This window comes from Saimiri boliviensis, chromosome 9, assembly GCF_048565385.1.
Source record: "Saimiri boliviensis isolate mSaiBol1 chromosome 9, mSaiBol1.pri, whole genome shotgun sequence".
Lineage (NCBI taxonomy): Eukaryota > Metazoa > Chordata > Mammalia > Primates > Cebidae > Saimiri > Saimiri boliviensis.
This window is the reverse complement of record NC_133457.1, coordinates 68778708-68797122: the sequence shown is the minus strand read 5'-3', so window position 1 is coordinate 68797122 and position 18415 is coordinate 68778708. Positions and strand designations below refer to the sequence as shown.

Sequence of the window (18415 nt, the reverse complement as noted above, 5' to 3'; positions counted from 1 at the left end):
AAATGATTATCTCAATACATGCAGAAAAAGCCTTTGATAAAATTTAACATCCCATCATGTTAAAAACGTGCAATGAATGGAACATATCTCATATATTCACGGAACATATCTCAAATTCTTCTTAAATTTTTCTAAAGCTTAGAACTAGAGGGAATACTGTCAAACCCATTTTTGGGGCCAGCATCATTCCTATGTCAAAGCCAGACACAATAAGGAAACTACAGGCCACTAAGATGAACATAGATGGAAAAACCATCAAGAGAACACACACAAAATGAACTCAAGAACACATCAACGAAATTACACACAATGACCAAGTTGGATTTATTTCTGTCTCAACACTGTTTTTTATCATGAAACAATGGTAAAGAAGCTAAAGAGACAACTTAAACACTGGGAGAATAGATTTACCAACTATAGTCTCTCTTAAAAGGTTAACACCTAAAATATGTAAGGAATTCAAACAACCCAATAGCAAAACAAAATAACAACCTGATTAAAAAATAGGTAAAGGACTTGAACAGACTTATCTCCAGAGAAGATATAAAAATGGCCAATAAGTATATGAAAACATGCTCAACATCACTAGCCATTCGGGAAATACAAATCAAAACCACAATGATTTATCCCCTAACATCTGTTGGGATGCTTATTATGAAAAAGACAAGAGGTAAGTGGTGCTGAGGGTGTAGAGAAAAGGAAACACTTATAAACTGTTGGTAGGAATGGAGATTTAGGTAACCACTTCGGAAAACTTTACAGAGCTTCCTAAAAGAAATTCAACGTAGAACTACCATATAGCAATTCATGTAGAATTACCATTGTAATCCCTCTTCTGGATATATCCCCAAAGGAAATGAAATCACCACCTTATAAGGATATCTGTGTGTCCATGCTTATTGTAGAATTATTCTCAAAGTCAAAGTAGGGAAATGAGCTAAGCATCTACTGATAGAGGAATGGATAAAGAAACTGTGGTATACATATACAACAGATTACTATCTGGCCTTAAAAAGGAGATCCTGCCATTTTCAGCAACATGGATGAATTATGTTCAGTAAAATAAGCTAGATATAGGAAGACAAATACTACACGAACTCACTTACTTGTGGAATCTTAAAAACATAATAATAAACACAAAGTAGCAGAGAATGGTAGTTGAGAAAGGTACAGGAGACATGGGAGATGTGGGCCAAAGGGTATGAATTTTTTATTTACACAGGATGAATATGGGTAGAGAACTAGCATACAGCGTAAGCATAGTAGTTGATGATATTACATTGTATACACTGGAAATTTGTTAAAACAATAAATTTTAGATACTCTTACCACACACGCACATACACACACATCAAAAGGAAAGGTGACTATGGAAGATAATGTAGTAATTTATTAAAGTATTTGACCGTTATAAGCACTTCACCATGCAGATGTATATGGAAACATGTTGTACACCTTACATTTATACAATAAAAATATTACTCATCATTATTACTGAAAAATAAAATTATTTTTCATAGAAACTTAAAATATAAATTATATTAAGATAACTGTATACATATTTTAAGCATTTCTCAGTATTAATTTTTAACATGGTGAATAGTAATAGAACCCACATAAATAATTACTAAAAATAAAAATGTCTTCCCATTCTACTGAGAGATCTTCAGGGAAAATATTCTAGTAATCCACGTTAATTTTTTTTTAACTCTATATTTTTTGCGGACATAATTGCAAGTCAAAAAAGAATCTGCCTATGAATCATCGGTTATTTCAGTGTCCTAGGCATCTCTAAAAATAAGCTGCCAGACAACCTGAACCTGGAAAAGAATTGAAAATTTCCCCATTCAGTTGTATTCTTTTTGTTCACTGGTAACTGCAGGAATTTTTAGAAATCAAGTTGCTTTCTCGATGTTCACTGCATTCAATAGCATGGATGTCATGAAAATGTTCCCTTATTTATCTGTATGCCTAATCATTAAACTGTAGTATGAAGTAAATAATAAATCACTTGAAAAGCTCCTCTGTAGTTACTGCAGATTTGAGTGTGATTATTTAAATGTCACCCAATGAGGCAGAGTAGGATGATTACCAGCCACCTGCCCATCTAATACATCCTCTTGAAAGGCATCAAAATTCATGTGCTTGCAGGCAAGAAGCATGATATAATTATTTCATTTCACTTTAATAAATCATGCTTCAGTTTGCCACTGTGAGCCAGGGAGGATTGAAAAGAAAGTGGAATGGGCTCAGAACTCTGAGAAATAAAGCACAGCTAAGGAGACAGCCAGAGAAGTTGTAGTTCTGAAGTTGGCTGCTTTCTGTCAAACACTGAGAGGCTTTCTTTCTCATAGAGATTAGCTTATTTTTTTCACAAAGGTGGAAGGGGATATTTGGAAATTTTTTTTAAAATCACACACTGGTGTATAGAAAGAAAAATTTAACAATACAGTGAGACCCCCTGATCTTTCACACTGATATGAATTAAAACATAAAGCATGTCTATCCTGACAAGACCAAATACACAATTATATAAGCCAAGATTCATCATCTTTCTCAACATCATCATCCACTGAATGTTTACTGTGTGCCAACAAGTTAAGTGTTTTCAAGGAAACCTCACAAAACCTTTATGAGCCAGGTACTTTTATGAGCCCCTTTTTTCAAATGAAAAAATTAAAGCCTACAGAAGTTATAAATAACTGGTCCAAAGTCGTTAAGCTACTAAAGATCCTCTCATTCCAAGGTCCCAGTCTTCCCAAAGAGCAAAGAAGAGATTAATATGGATCTAGAATAAAAATACTCAGTAGTATTTGGATAAGAAAATGAGTATTACAGGAAGGAGAAAGCACACAGGATGAAAAGAGAAGAAAAGTTATGTTTGTAGAATAACTAGGAGACTGACTGAGCCAGTGGAGGATTTATATTGAGAAATGGTAGGAAGCAAGCTAGAATAGAAGGCTGGGGGCAAATTAGTCAAATAGATTTAAATGCCAGTCTAAAACTAGGGCAATTGGAAGCCAGTGCACATTTTTTATCAGAGTTCAATACTTGAATAATCCTGTGTTTGTTTTAGGAAATCACATAAGATCATCAGAATTTGCAGCTAAAATTAATTTTATTGACAATCTGGTTAAATACATTTAATTTAGAGATTAGACATTGAGATTAATGTTAAGGATTCCTACTCTTTGCTACTTAAAAGTCAAGATAAGTGAACATTACACTTAGCTGAGAAAATAAATATCCAGTAACTGCCTTTTGAATATGAACTTTCAATCACTGTTACATTGTTTTGTTCCTTGAGAATCTGTGATCTTCTAAAGAAAACAGATTCCTATTTTTATGGTAGGAACTTTATGAATGCAGACACTTAGTGAAGAAGTAATATAAGTGGTATCAACAACAGAAAATGGATTTAGGAGAGGTAAGTGACATGAATTGGGAGAATGTCATAGGCCCATTTTAGCCATGTTCCCCAAGACCCCCAGAATGCCCTTCACCCATAACTACTCACTGACATGTTGGCTTTCAGGTGAATGCCATGGAGATTGCTGGGCAAGGAGCATGGAGAAGACCAATCAGAAAATGCCTCGAGTCAGTTGCCTATGTAAAATATCTCCCCCTTTGGGCTCTTTGTATTCTACACTTTCTCAATATTCATATACCTTAGATCCTCTTCTTGTTTCATTTCATTCATTTTGTTTTGTTTTGTTTATTTAAGAGATAGGGTCTCACTGTATTGTCTAGGATTGTCTCAAATTCTCAGGCTTGCCTCCAACTTCCAGGGCTAAAGCCATTCTCCCACCTCAAGCCTCCTGAGTAGCTGGGACTACAGGTTCATAACACTGCATCTGGCTCTTTCTCTTAACTCTGACCACTGACTTCTAGAATTTCCTGCTATGCCACACTATAATGTGAGCTTATATGTATTTATAGAAGCTGCCAAGAAACAGTCCCAGAAGTGCAGTGTTCCAAATCTGAGAACAGAACTTTGGTTTACTTCATGTATTGTTTGATTTTTAGGCTAGGGAAGCAAAATGCATCCTTAAAACCAACTTATGTCCGTCCTGCCTCTGGGAAGTCTTCTCCAACACAGACTTCTTCAAACACAGAAATTGTATTTCTAAAAAAAAGGTGTGGAAAAGATGTCTGAAAAATTTCAGTTCTCATAACATAGAAATTTAAAAAATTAAGCAATAAAAATGTCATTGAATATATACATTCACATGTGAGACAAACATAGATAATGCAAATAAAAGTTGTGAAGGCTACCACTTTCAAAACAAAACATTGACGAACTTTAATGTTTTTGCTATATTCCTTCTGTTGAACCAACTTCTTCAGATCTTTAGGAAATATTGCAATAGTATTGAGATCTAAGGAGAACATAGATCTATAATAACATAGGTCTAAGATCTAGAACATAGATATAAGATCTACGTTCTCCTCCATATTTTAGGTTTTGCTTCTTAGAAAGGACTTGAAGCAATGCTTACTGGTTTTTAAATTATTGTCTGTTGTATGAGAATTTTCTCTTGTTTCACACACATCTTTGCCAAAAATAAATAAATAAATAAATAAATAAATAAATAAATAAATAAGTTTTGTTACTTTTTGTTTGACTTCCTTTCCAATTACCTTGGTTCATTAGGGTAAGCTTTAGCTGTATTTTCTCCATAAACTGAAAGGGTAGACATATTTTCTCTGTGGACAACCCAACAGAGCCACCATCATTTGCTAAAGAACAGTTGCTATATGTTTTTGTGTTTACATGTACTCAATTAAATGTGGCTTATATTAAAAATAGTACAGATGTTTTGTTAGAAAACCAAGATTAGAAAAAGATCACTACAGCCAACTCCACATCATCTCTCTTGCCATTTAGTTTCTACCATTCTGAGTCAAACTATCAGCATTGCTTCCATTATTCAGCATTTCTCTTTGGTGCTTCACGTCGTTTCTTTTCTTTTCTTTTTTTAAAATTTCTATCACAATACCACTCTCTCCCCACAACTCGAATTGCTCAAATAATTACATGAGGACCACTCTGGTTTAGATTGTGCCCTTTCATATGTTTTCTCATTCAAGTTTTATAAAAACTTGTTTTACAAGACCTTAAAATTATGTGATTCAAATGGGCAATATGTAGCAATATGTTAATCTTTGACCCACCAATCCCACTCTTGAGAATTTATTTCAAGGACCAAAATGTATGCACCGACTCTACATATTAAAATAAGTATTAATAATACCAGGTTTTGAAATGACCACAATGTCCAGTAGTAGGAAATTGGTTAAATTATGATACATTTGCATGATGTAATAATGAATCCAATTTCCATGATCATGTTAAGCATCAAAGGAAGCATCTAAAACTATCTGCATTATGACGGAAACTTGGATGTATTATTGATATGTATACCAAAGAGCCAAAAGTATATTTTACGAAATGGTAGGCTTATCAGTGCTTTTTATCTCTATCCTTTTCTCTCTTTTCTCTTTAACTATAAATAGCATATATCTCATGTTCTTTATGGTCACTACACTTTATCACTTTCCATCTGTTAGTTAATAACCTGCGTGATCCAAACCGACTTAACTCACTTATGCCTCCTTCACAGAGGAAAACCTGGCATTTTCATGGCCAAAGGATTCAATGATTCAGCAGCACTGTCACGACGTAAGCTGTTGACTGGGCACAGTGGTGCACGCCTGTGATCCCGGCACTCTGGGAGGCCAAGCTGAGTGGATCGCCTGAGGTCAGGAGTTCAAGACCAGCCTGGCAGCCTGGCAGACATGGCAAAACCCCATTTCTACTAGAAATACAAAAATGAGCTGGGCATGGTGGCACATGCCTGTAATCCTAGCTACTCTGGAGGCTGAGGCAGAATTGCTTTAACCCTGGGGATGGAGGTTGCAGTGAGCTGAGACTGTGCCACTGCACTCTGGCCTGCTTGGGTAAAAAAGCAAAACTCCATCTCAAAAACCAAAAACAACAAAAAACTCAACAGGGATGTGGGCTGTTGGCAGCGGCAGTCCACACATTGTTGTACAGAATCTAGAGGTGCTTTCGCCTTCGCCTGTTTCTGCACTCAAGGGCCCATACTTATGTAGGACCATGCAGAAATGACATGTGAACACTGAAAACATGAGCTTATGCAGAAATCCACAGCATTTTGGCCATTTCTCAGGTGTATCGAGAGTACATTTAAGGGCAGGACTTTAACTTTGCAAAAAAAAAAAAAAAGAGAGAGAAGTATATCAAGTACTATATACACTATTTAATAATTCCTGCTGGAAGATGGAAGAATAATTTTATATAGTCATTTGGAAAAGGTTGAAAATATCCCAGTGGATACAGCATAATTCAGTACCTTTACTACTTTATTGATTTTATTTTGAGTAATTTGTCCACGTTGTGCTTTACAAATCATTTTTAATATATGCCTGGCATGCTTCTATCTTCATATTATCCCAGTTTTCTTTTCCACATGCTTTCTAGAATTATAATTTAACTCAGAGGTTCATACTGGCTGCATATCCCAATCACCTGTTAAAATACCAACATCCAGGCTCAACTCACAGACTCTGATTTAATTGTTTCAGGTAGGGCCCTGGCATGCATATTTTTAAAAGCATCCCTGGCAACTCTAATGTGTAGCCAATATTGAGAATCACTGACTATCTTACACACTGTCTATATCAACATTTTCCAAATGTGCTTGAACGTAAGAATGTTCAAACAAGATACCTCAAAAATCCAAAACAAGACAAATGGCTATGAATTTCCAAATTTTAGATCCTCAAGCAAAACCTCCTGAGTCAAGATCTCCACAGAAGTAAAGAGAATCAAGAGCTTCAGCTTAAGAAGCACTATTTCACAAGACTCCAAAGACATTATAATCAATCCCAGAGGTTGGAGAAGATAAAGAATATATAGACACATTGGGGCCTTTCAATCTCCTGCCTTCTCATACCAACATTCAATGCAGCATCATTTTTAAAACTTTTACCTCCTAAATACATGTGAAATATCTCTACTTACCTCCATTACCCCTCATCACACCTGTCACCTAAGAGCCTAACAACAAACCTCAGTCTACTCCAGTATGTCATTTTCACACCAGGTCACTGGCTTCTACTCTTGCCTGACTCCAACTTGTTTTCTCCATTAGAGCCAGACTTATTTGGAACATCAATCTTATCAAGTCACCCAGAGCTTAACATATTGCCCAGAGCTCTTATGTAAATACAGTACAAAACATTCACACCTTGGTATGGCTTCCACCTTTTCCCACCTCATTCAGGACTCAGCTCCCTTTACTTCCTATCATCTGGCCAGGATAGCCTTCTTTCTGTCTGTTCATACAGGCTAAGCAAACAGACTGCCACAGGCCATTTGCAGAAGCTCAGTCCTCTGCTTGGAAAGCTCTTCCAGGCCCCCACCCTACAGCTTTATCTAGTTAAAAAGGCCTATGCATTTTTCGCAAGTCAGGCAACAGCCAAGCCTTCATCTTCCTCTAGATAAGTCAAATCTTGCAACCTCAGGCTTTTTTAGTAGCATATACCACTCCTTCCTAAAATTGTCCAGAATTACAGCATGCATTCATCCGTGTGACTTCATTTTTGTTTTCCTCCTCTCCCAGCACCTATTTGACTATGAACTCACTGGGAACAGAACACTTTTTCTCTCCAAGACCAAATTGCCTAGGTTCAAATCCTAGCTTACTATTCGAAACATTTTTTTTTTTTTTTTTTTGAGACGGAGTTTCGCTCTTGTTACCCAGGCTGGAGTGCAATGGCGCGATCTCGGCTCACCGCAACCTCCGCCTCCTGGGCTCAGGCAATTCTCCTTCCTCAGCCTCCTGAGTAGCTGGGATTACAGGCACGCGCCACCTCGCCCAGCTAATGTTTTGTATTTTTAGTAGAGACGGGGTTTCACCATATTGACCAGGATGGTCTTGATCTCTCGACCTCGTGATCCACCTGCCTCGGCCTCCCAAAGTGCTGGGATTACAGGCTTGAGCCACCGCGCCCGGCCTATTCGAAACATTTTGTGTGCAGATATTAATGTGACGGTAATTATTCTGATAATTTTCTCATTGTCGTTGTTAGCTTTAGAGCAATTATTTTTTCAGATCTGTGTAACCATATTAAACTGAAGCTTCCATATTAAATATGGCAGCAGAATTAGTCAAATGTTTATGTTGTTACACATTTAAGCCCAGAAATTTAAAATATATTTTTAAGAATCAACAGATTTTCATATGCTATATTTCTAACCTTAATATGCTAATCTACATTTCTAACCTTTCATATGCTATATTTCTAACCTTAATAGCATTACAGGTATTTCTAACCTTAATAGCATTACAGGGGTTGGGGGGGGCGGGGAAGAAAAAGAAAAAAGTGGAAACAGCTCAGCAGCAAAGAAAGGTCAAAGCAGCGTTTAAGCGAACAGACTCAGCCCAAGGCCACAACTGTGGCCCAGGGTCGGTAGTGAGTACCACAAGCAGAACACAAGCAGAACGCAGCAAGCAGCAGCCGTGTGGGGCCAGGTCCAAATAGCTGCATGCTGCTCTCTGCAGGTGTTCCACAGCAAAATTTTGTGTGTTCTTTGTAAACAAGTAACATCCAAAATTGTAATTCTCTGCTAAGGTTTAAGTAACATTTAAATTCTAATAATAATTTCTTTTTTTTTCTTTCTTTTTTTTTTTTGGGACGGAGTTTGGCTCTTGTTACCCAGGCTGGAGTGCAATGGTGCGATCTCGGCTCACTGCAACCTCCGCCTCCTGGGTTCAAGCATTTCTCCTGCCTCAGCCTCCTGAGTAGCTGGGATTACAGGCACGTGCCACCATGCCCAGCTAATTTTTTGTATTTTTAGTAGAGACGGGGTTTTACTATGTTGACCAGGATGGTCTCAATCTCTTGACCTCGTGATCCACCCACCTCGGCCTCCCAAAGTGCTGGGATTACAGGCTTGAGCCACCCGCACCCGGCTTTCTAATAATAATTTCTTTGTTATCTCTGAGATAACTCTTTTAAAATCTGATTTAAGTAAAGCAGTAGCCTCTAAAGGGGAAGAAATTACATCTAGCCCATGAATTAGTTAAAAAGCAAGTAGAAGCTAACATGTAAAACTGCACCCTTTAAAGAAAAGCTTTAAACCTAATGGAAGTAATATCAGTTAAGTTAAAAAGTAAAACTGTTAAGCCCATTCTCAAAAAGTAAAATGGCCAAACCTACCTGATATTTCCCTGTTGGAAAACTTAAACGTTGTTCAAAAAGCAAAGCTTGCTGCTCCAGTGGCTCTATACCGGCCTTCCACAGCAGTAATTTTCTATTCAGGCTGGGATTCAGCAGGCTGGTAAAGACGAAAATTTAGAGGGATAGCAGTTTCCAGTTATAATGCACCCTCAAAATGAGCAGGGACAGTTTTAGGTAACATTGAAGCCTTTTCCATTTAAATTCCATTTAAATTTCTAAAGAAACTTAAGCAATCAATAATACTAATACAAAATGTCTGTTGCTAAGCAGCCTTTTAAAGGGATAGCTCATTTAATGGACTATATTAAGGCTCATGATGGCAATGGAGGAAATTTACATAAGGCTACATTATTAGTGCAAACTATGGCAGGATTGAGGGTAAACAACAGGACTGCTGCATTTCCTGGAGCTTGTTTCCATTCTGGAAAAAAGGAACACACCAAAAGGACTGCAGACAAAATCTAAGAACAGGACCTCAGCTGAGGGTAACAACAAAAAATACTAAACCAGGCATTTGCCCTAAGTGTAAAAAAATAAAGAAAGAAAAATAATTGGGCTAATCAATGTCATTCAAAATTTAATAAGGAAGGGAACCCAATTCCAACTGGGGCCTATCCTGCTTAAGTTACTCTCTTATCTCTGTACAATGTTTGTCCCCTGCCACTAATAAAAGTGCAGCAGCAAATTTGTGTAGCACTCAGAAAGTAAATATTTTACCTGGGGAGCCTCCACAAAAAAATACCAGCAGGAATTTGTAAGCCCTTACCTACAGAAACAGTGGTTTTGCTTTTAGGAAAACCTAGCCTTAATACTAAAGGAATAAAATTTCATACAGAAGCTATTAATAGTAATTTTACAGGGGAAATGCAAATTGTATGTCATTTTCCAATACTTGCAGTGCTAAACCTAAAAAATGCATAGCACAAATCTTACTTTTACCTTACATCAAATTAGGTCAAAGCAAAGATGAAAGAATTGGAGGATTTGGAAGTACAAATAAGCAGGGCAAAGCTGCATACTGGATATATCAAATTACAAATAAACACCCAGCATGTAAAGTCACTATTCATAGAAAAAATTTTTAAAGGTTTAGTTAATACTAACACAAATGTCTCAATTATTTCTGTTCAGCACTGACCCTTTTCTTGGCCTGTATAAAATGCTCACTCTAATATAGTCAGAGTGGGGCAGGCCTCAGAAGTTTATCAAAGCAGTCTTATCTTACCATGTAAAGGGCCAGAAGGACAGCCTGGACCCATTCAGTCTATTGTAATTCAGATTCCTATTAACTTGTGGGGAAGAAACTTATTACAGCAGTGGGGAACCAAAGTCTTAATACCTGAACAATCCTATAGCTCCCAAAATCAACAAATAATGGAGGCCATGGGCTATGTGCCTGAAATGGGAATAGAAAAAAATTTACAGGGTCGCCAGGCTCGGTGGCTCAAGCCTGTAATCCCAGCACTTTGGGAGGCCGAGGCAGGTGGATCACGAGGTCAAGAGATCGAGACCATCCTGGTCAACAAGGTGAAACCCCGTCTCCACTAAAAATACAAAAAATTAGCTGGGCATGGTTGTGCGTACCTGTAATCCCAGCTACTCAGGAGGCTGAGACAGGAGAATTGCCTGAACCCAGGAGGCGGAGTTTGCAGTGAGCCGAGATCGCGCCATTGCACTCCAGCCTGGGTAACAAGAGCGAAACTCCGTCTGAAAAAAAAAGAAAAAAAAGAAAAAAATTTACAGGGTCTAAAAGAATCATTAGAAGTTAAGAGACAAATTTCTCAACATGGTTAGAATATCATTTTTAATAACAGTCATTGTTAAACCTCCAAAACCAATAGCTTGAAAATGGTTAGATAATGAACCAATTTTGATAGAACAATGGCCACTTACAAAAACTGGAGATTTTTAAAAATGTAGTTGCTAAACAATTAGAAAAAGAACATATAGTTCCCACATTTTTAGCTTAAAACTGTCCTATTTTTGTAATAAAAAGGAAATTAAAAAATAAAAAATGTTAACAGATCTTAGAGCAATTAATGCAGTTATACTACTTTTACCCACTATGATTCAAAAAAATTGTCTCCTACTATTATTGATTTGAAGGACTTTTTTTTTTTTTTAACAATTCTTTTGGCAGAAAAGAACTGTAAGCAATTTGTCTTCACTTCTTCACTTTTCCTTTTATACTAATCAAAAACCTGCCTAAAAATATTATTGAAAAGTTCTTCCCCAAGGGATGTTAAACAGTTCCACAGTTTGTCAAACTTATGTGGACACAGCTATTAAGCCCACTAGAAAAAAATTTCCTCAGTGTTATATTATTCATTATATAATATTCTTTGTACTGCACCAAATAAAGAGTTACTTATACAATGCTATAACCATTTAAAAAAAGAAATCCATTCAATGTACTAGGTTAATAGTAGCTCCAGATAAAATTCAAACTACAATTCCTTATTTGTATTTGTGCATGTTGGTAAAAAAAATAAAAATAAAAATAAATCACTATGTCACTTCAAAAGGTATTCATCAGAAGAGATGATTTAAAAACTCTAAATAATTTCCAGAAGTTACTTTGAAATATCAATTAGATAAGACCTACTTTAGCCATTTCAACTTATGCTATGAGTAATTTGTTTTCTATTCTTTGAGAAGATTCCAGTCTGCATAGTCCTCAAGAGTTAACTTAAAAAGCTAAAATGGAATTGCAAGTAATTGAAGAAAAAAAATTCATAAGGCTCAAGTAAGTAAAATTAATCATAACAAGCCTTTAACATTATTAATTTTCCCTACTTAACACTGTCTTACACTCTCTTAGTAATAATCTCTTAGGAGTTATTATTCAAAATCAGGACTTAGTGGAGTGGCTGTTTTTACTTCATAATAGCACTCACACTCTTACTCTGTATTTGGACTCAATTGCAACTTTGATTGGAATGGGGAGGTCTCAAGTTGTAAAAGTGCATGGATTTAATACCATAAGAATAATAGTGCCTCTTACAAAAATTCAAATTCAGCAAGCCTATACTAATAGTGTAACATGGCAAACCTATTTGCCAAGTTTTGTGGGCATTTTAGAAAATCATTATCTAAAAAACAAAAATTTTTCAATTTTTAAAATTAACCAATTGGATTTCATCCAAAATTTCTAAGTCAAATCTCATTGAAAATGCAGAAAATGTTTTTACAGATAAAATCTAGTAACAATAAAGCTTCTTATTCAGGAACTAAAAGCAAAGTTATTCAAACTCCTTATACACATTTGGGCCTGGCAGAGGAGCCAGGGAATGGTATAGCCAGAATGGACAACTGGACCTTTGAATCTAGGCCACACATAGGCAGACTAACAAGTGATGGTGTAACCAGCTCAGGCAGCTTTATGTAAGGGCACCTGCTAGTTAGGAACATGCACCCCACCTCAGACCCCAATCCCAGACCACCTGTCTGCCCTGGGCATTGTCTCATCTTGGCAGAAAGGTGTGGGGGTGATGATCAGGTAGTATGTCCCTGGGTCTCAGGCCTCAGAAGTTCCTTAGGAACTGGGCAGTCACTGGGCAGAGGAAGGGGCCCAGGGACCCCTTGTGTGCATTTGCCCATGGAATGTATTCCTACCACAGCTTCTCAGCCCTCACTAGAAGAGTCCAGGGCTTCCATGTGCTCTATGTTTCCAGCTCTGATCCACTCACCTGGTGACTCTGAAGGCTTCCCGACTCCAGCCTGGGGCCTCCTCTGTTAGATGAGGGTTCCAGGTTTCCTGCAGACAGAGGCCAACCCTTGGAGGTTAAACCTGGACCTCTTTTTTTTTTAGATGGAGTCCCACACAGTCAGTGGTGCAATCTTGGCTCACTGAAATCTCCACCCCTTGGGTTCAAGCGATTTTCCTGCATCAGCCACCAGTGTAGCTGGGACTACAGGTGTATGCCACCATATCCAGCTAATTTTTTTGTATTTTTAGGAGAGATGCAGTTTCCCCATATTGGCCAGAAGGGTCTCAATCTCCTGAACTTGTGATCCGCTCGCCTCAGCCTCCCAAAGTGCTGGGATTACAGGCGTGAGCCACTGCTACCGGTCCTTAGTTCTTAAAGTATAATTTTTTTCTCTCTCCAGTCTCCCATTTTTACTAAAGAAAAATCATGATATGACCAAATGTCTCTATTATACCTGGCCTGAACATTTGTATAAAGTATAGCAAGAATAATTATTTTTACATAGGTTTTCAAAATCAGATTTCATAAAACTTGGTTTCATAAAGTGAATCTCAGATAAGACTTTTTAAAGCTGAGCCCAGCTATGGGTCTGTCCCCTCAAATAACTACATGAGTTGCATAAATTTTTCTTTTGAGGTCACAGGATAACTTGGGTCTCATAAGCCTGTCAGGAAGTGACATTATTTACTTACCACAAGTTACTTACAGGGAATGTGTAGACAAGGTATGAAGCCAGTTTTCCCAAAGGGTTTTTATTGACTCTACACATCAAGTTTGATTCCTTAGGGAAAGCATGCCATTCCAGTCAAAGCCTTGCCAAAATAACTAATTTCTCCAATTGTGACCTGTTGCAGAAGAAAACATTCTTTTGCATTTATGCAAATTATATTTCCGTAAGTTAAGAATACTCACAAATAGATTCTAAATTCTGGAGAAAACAGATAGAGAGAGACAAATATGCTCCTAATTTTGTTTACTCAATTGGAGTATATTTTACTCAATTGCTAAAAGCTGTAAATAGCTCAAAATAAGCTTCCTGAACTCTGAAAAACAAAGGATCAGTAATATTTTAAGTAAAGCCAAAAAGATTACTTCAGTCTATATTAGTTCACTCCATGCAGTTATCTCCTGTTCTGCTTTGTATTCTTGAACATTTCAGGTCTCCATTAGAGTCCTGAAAGTTTTTTCTTTATGCTAATGACAAAATTTCCGAAGTTATCAGAAACTTGCATTTAAGAGCACCTGTCAATGTCCTATAGCAGATTATAAATCACCTTTCAAAGAGGATTAAAACAAGACAACAAATGTCTGTGGATGACAAAGAAGTCTTAGGATAACATATTTATGCAAATACAGTCCAAGGAAAATGAAACACCATTTCACATTTGGCAATGCTTTCTTTTTTTTCCTGAGATAGAGTTTTGTTTTTGTTGCCCAGACTGGAGTGCAATGCTGCAATCTCTGCTCACTGAAACCTTCACCTCTTGGGTTCAAGTGATTCTCCGACCTCAGCTTCCTGAGTAGCTGGGATTATAGGTGCTTGCCACAATACCTGGCTAACTTTTAGTATTTTTAGTAGAGATGGGGTTTCACCATATTGGCCAAGCTGATCTCTAACTCCTGACATCAGATGATCCACCCTCCCAAAGTGCTGGGATTACAGATGGGAGCCACTGTATCTGACCTGACAATGCTTTCTGACAATTCTTCTTCTATGGTTTTTATACCAAATAAGCCAAATGTCATTTAGGTACTTTAGGGGATATAATATCTAAAACATATGTAGGTAAGAAAAATAAGTAATTTATAATTTGATTTTTACAAGTTTGTCAGGTATCAAATCCCAGGTTATCTTAAGACACTCATTAACCAAAGTGATAACTCAAAAACTGTAAAAAGGCAAAAACCTGGGGCCGGGCGTGGTGGCTCAAGCCTGTAATCCCAGCACTTTGGGAGGCCGAGGCGGGTGGATCACGAGGTCAAGAGATCGAGACCATCCTGGTCAACATGGTGAAACCCCATCTCTACTAAAAATACTAAAAATTAGCTGGGCATGGTGGCGCATGCCTGTAATCCCAGCTACTCAGGAGGCTGAACCCGGGAGGCAGCGGTTGCGGTGAGCCGAGATTGCGCCATTGCACTCCAGCCTGGGTAACGAGAGCGAAACTCCGTCTCAAAAAAAAAAAAAAAAAAAAAAAGGCAAAAACCTTTACTCATTAATAGAGGGATGACTTCACTTTCCAAATAATATATTTTTTTCCCTTTCCTGTTGCTCCAGTTTATTCAAAAGGTCAGACAATAATCTTTCATTTTTAAAATACATGAAAATCTTGTTCACAGGGAAAAGCTAAATCTTACCTTTGTATTAGTGCATTATTCATATCAAACCTAATTCTTTTTTTTTTTTTTTTTTTTTTTTTTGAGACGGAGTTTCACTCTTGTTACCCAGGCTGGAGTGCAAGGGCGTGATCTCAGCTCACTGCAACCTCTGCCTCCTGGGTTCAGGCAATTCTCCTGCCTCAGCCTCCCGAGTAGCTGGGACCACAGGCACGTGCCACCATGCCCAGCTAATTTTTTTGTATTTTTAGTAGAGACGGGGTTTCACCATGCTGACCAGGATGGTCATGGTCTCTTGACCTCATGATCCACCCACGTCAGCCTCCCAAAGTACTGGGATTACAGGCTTGAGCCACCACACCTGGCCTCAAACCTAATTCTTAATAAAAATTTATTGAACCTCCTTCATGACAAGAAACTGAAGCACTACAAAGAGGTTTTGAAACTTGGAGTGAATGACAGTATGTTTCAGTAATGCTTCATCTACCCAAGGGTAAACAATCAAATCCCTTCTCAACTGTTATCTAGAGAGGGCATCCAAGATGGCCAATTAGGAGCAGCTCAGGATTGCAGCTCTCAGCAAAAGCACGGAGGGTGAGTGGATGCTGCATTTCCAGATGTATTTTTATTGCCCACAGACCAGGAGATTCCCAAGCGGAGGAGCCCCATGGGTGGTCGGCATGCCTGGTTTGGCCCCTGCAGTTGTTTTGGCCTGCATGGCTGTTTTTGCCAGTGCAACTGTTTTGCTGGTGCCCCGGCATGGCGGTTCTCCATACAAAATACACAGGTCCGGATGCCATTTTAGCTGGTGATTGGAGCTCTGGGAAGGCAAAGTCACCAATTCATCTGATTAAAAAGGGTACTGAAACAGGGAGCCAGGCCAGGAGACTCTCATGCAAAAAAGCACCACGAATCTCAGTGCCGCTGTTTCAGCTGGCGCAGTGGGTCACCACACGGGAAATCACACAGATCCTGGCGCCTTTTCAACAGGTGACTGGAACACCTGGGAGACAGTCGACCATTAACTAAAAAAAAAAAAAAAAAATTTATTTTAAGGGGCTCTGAGGTGGGGAGCCAGGTGATCAGGCTCAGCTGGTCCCACCTCCACAAAAAACAAAAAAGCAACCCGAAACGCTCTGGATTGAGAGTTTCATAGCAAGCACAGCTGAACCTGGGAAGGTCCAGCTCTGTGGGGAAGGGGCATCTGCCATTACTGAGGCAGTCCACCACTACGGAGGTAGTTTGCCATTCCTGAGGCAGTCCACCATTACAGAGAGAGTCGGCCATTATAGAGGTGGGCCACCAATGCCAAGGAAGTTCTAACTAAACCCATAGAAACAGAACTGCAGGGAAGTTCACACGGCAGCTGGGCAGAGCCCACAGCAGCTCAGCAAAGCCTCGGCAGGCAGACAGTGACAAGGCTGCCTCCTCCCTGGGTAGAGCAGCCCTGAAAAAAAGCCAGCAGCACAACAGAAACTCATAAAGCCCTAACTCCTTGGGACAAAGAACCTGGGAAGAAAAAAAAAAAGGTGGGGTTTACGAGTTCTGCTGCAGCAGACTTAAATGTACCTGCCTAGCAGCTCTGAATGAACAGTGGAGCTCACAGCTGAGCACTTGAGTTCCTATAAAGGACAGACTGTCTCCTCCAGCAGCTCCCTGACCCCGGTATATCCCAAGAGTCACCTCATAAAGGAGAGATAAGACTGACATCTGGCAAGTATCCTTCTGGGACAAAGATAGCAGGAAAAGAAACTGGCAGCAACCCTTACCATTCTGCAGCTGCTGCAGGTGACCCTCAGGCAAGCAGGGCCTGGAGTGGACCTCAGCAGTCCTACAGCAGAGAAGCCAGACTGTTAGAAGGAAAACTAAGAAACAGAAAGAAATAACTTCATTATCAACAAATGGGACATCCATTCAGAGACCCAATCTGAAACTCAACAGCTACAAAGACAACAGGTGGATATATCCACAAAGATGGGAAGAAGCCAGCGCAAAAAGGATGAAAACACCCAAAACCAGAATGCCTCTCCTCCTACAAAGGATCACAACTCCTCACCAGCAAGGGAACAAGGCTGGATGAGGAGAATACATATGATGAATTGACAGAATCAGGCTTCAGAAGGTGGGTAATTAGAAAGTTCTGTGAGCTAAAAGAACACATTCTAACTCAATGCAAAGAAACTAAGAACTTTGAAAAAAGATTTGACAAAATGCTAACAAGAATAAACAACTTAGAGAGGAATATGTGAATAGATGGAGCTGAAAAACACAACAAGAGAATTTCACGAAGCATACACAAGTTTCAATAGCCGAATTGACCAAGCAGAAGAAAGGATATCAGAGGTCGAAGATCAACTCAAAGAAATAAAATGAGAAGACAAGATTAGAGAAAAAAAGTGTAGAAAGGAATGAACAAAGTCTCCAAAAAATATGGGACTGCCGGGCGCTGTGGCTCAAGCCTGTAATCCCAGCACTTTGGGAGGCCGAGGCGGGTGGATCACGAGGTCGAGAGATCGAGACCATCCTGGTCAACATGGTGAAACCCCATCTCTACTAAAAATACAAAAAATTAGATGGGCAAGGTGGCACATGCCTGTAATCCCAGCTACTCAGGAGGCTGAGGCAGGAGAACTGCCTGAACCCAGGAGGCAGAGGTTGCGGTGAGCCGAGATCGGGCCATTGCACTCCAGCCTGGGTAACAAGAGCGAAACTCTGTCTCAAAAAAAAAAAAAAAAATGGGACTATGTGAAAAGACCTAATCTACATTTGATAGGTGTACCTGAATGTGATGGAGAGAATGAATCCAAGCTGTAAAATAGTCTTCAGGATATTATCCAGGAAAACTTCCCCAACCTAGCAAGGCAGGCCAATATCCAAATCCAGGAAATACACAGAACACCACAAAGATATTCCTCAAGAAGAGCAACCCCAAGGCACATAATCGTCAGATTCACAAGGGCTGAAATGAAGGAGAAAATGCTAAGGGCAGCTAGAGAGAAAGAAGCTCGGGTTACCCACATATACACCCCCAGGGATCCCAGAAAAACTTGAGAAACATTGTAGAAGTAGCTAATGTCATCTGCAAGCACATGGAGCAA

General features: G+C 38.8%; 1 long non-coding RNA gene across 1 annotated transcript in view; it reads right to left on the bottom strand.

Annotated features, from left to right (window-relative positions):
• LOC141585665 (uncharacterized) overlaps window positions 1–15111 on the bottom strand; it is a 33038-nt gene extending 17927 nt beyond the window's left edge. The window contains exons 1-3 of the long non-coding RNA XR_012519278.1: window positions 13687–15111; window positions 12960–13027; window positions 9250–9367 (exon numbers count right to left, since the gene is read on the bottom strand). This is a non-coding gene — a long non-coding RNA (uncharacterized LOC141585665). The remainder of the gene's footprint in view (window positions 1–9249; window positions 9368–12959; window positions 13028–13686) is intronic.
• Between the last annotated feature and the right edge of the window lie 3304 nt (window positions 15112–18415).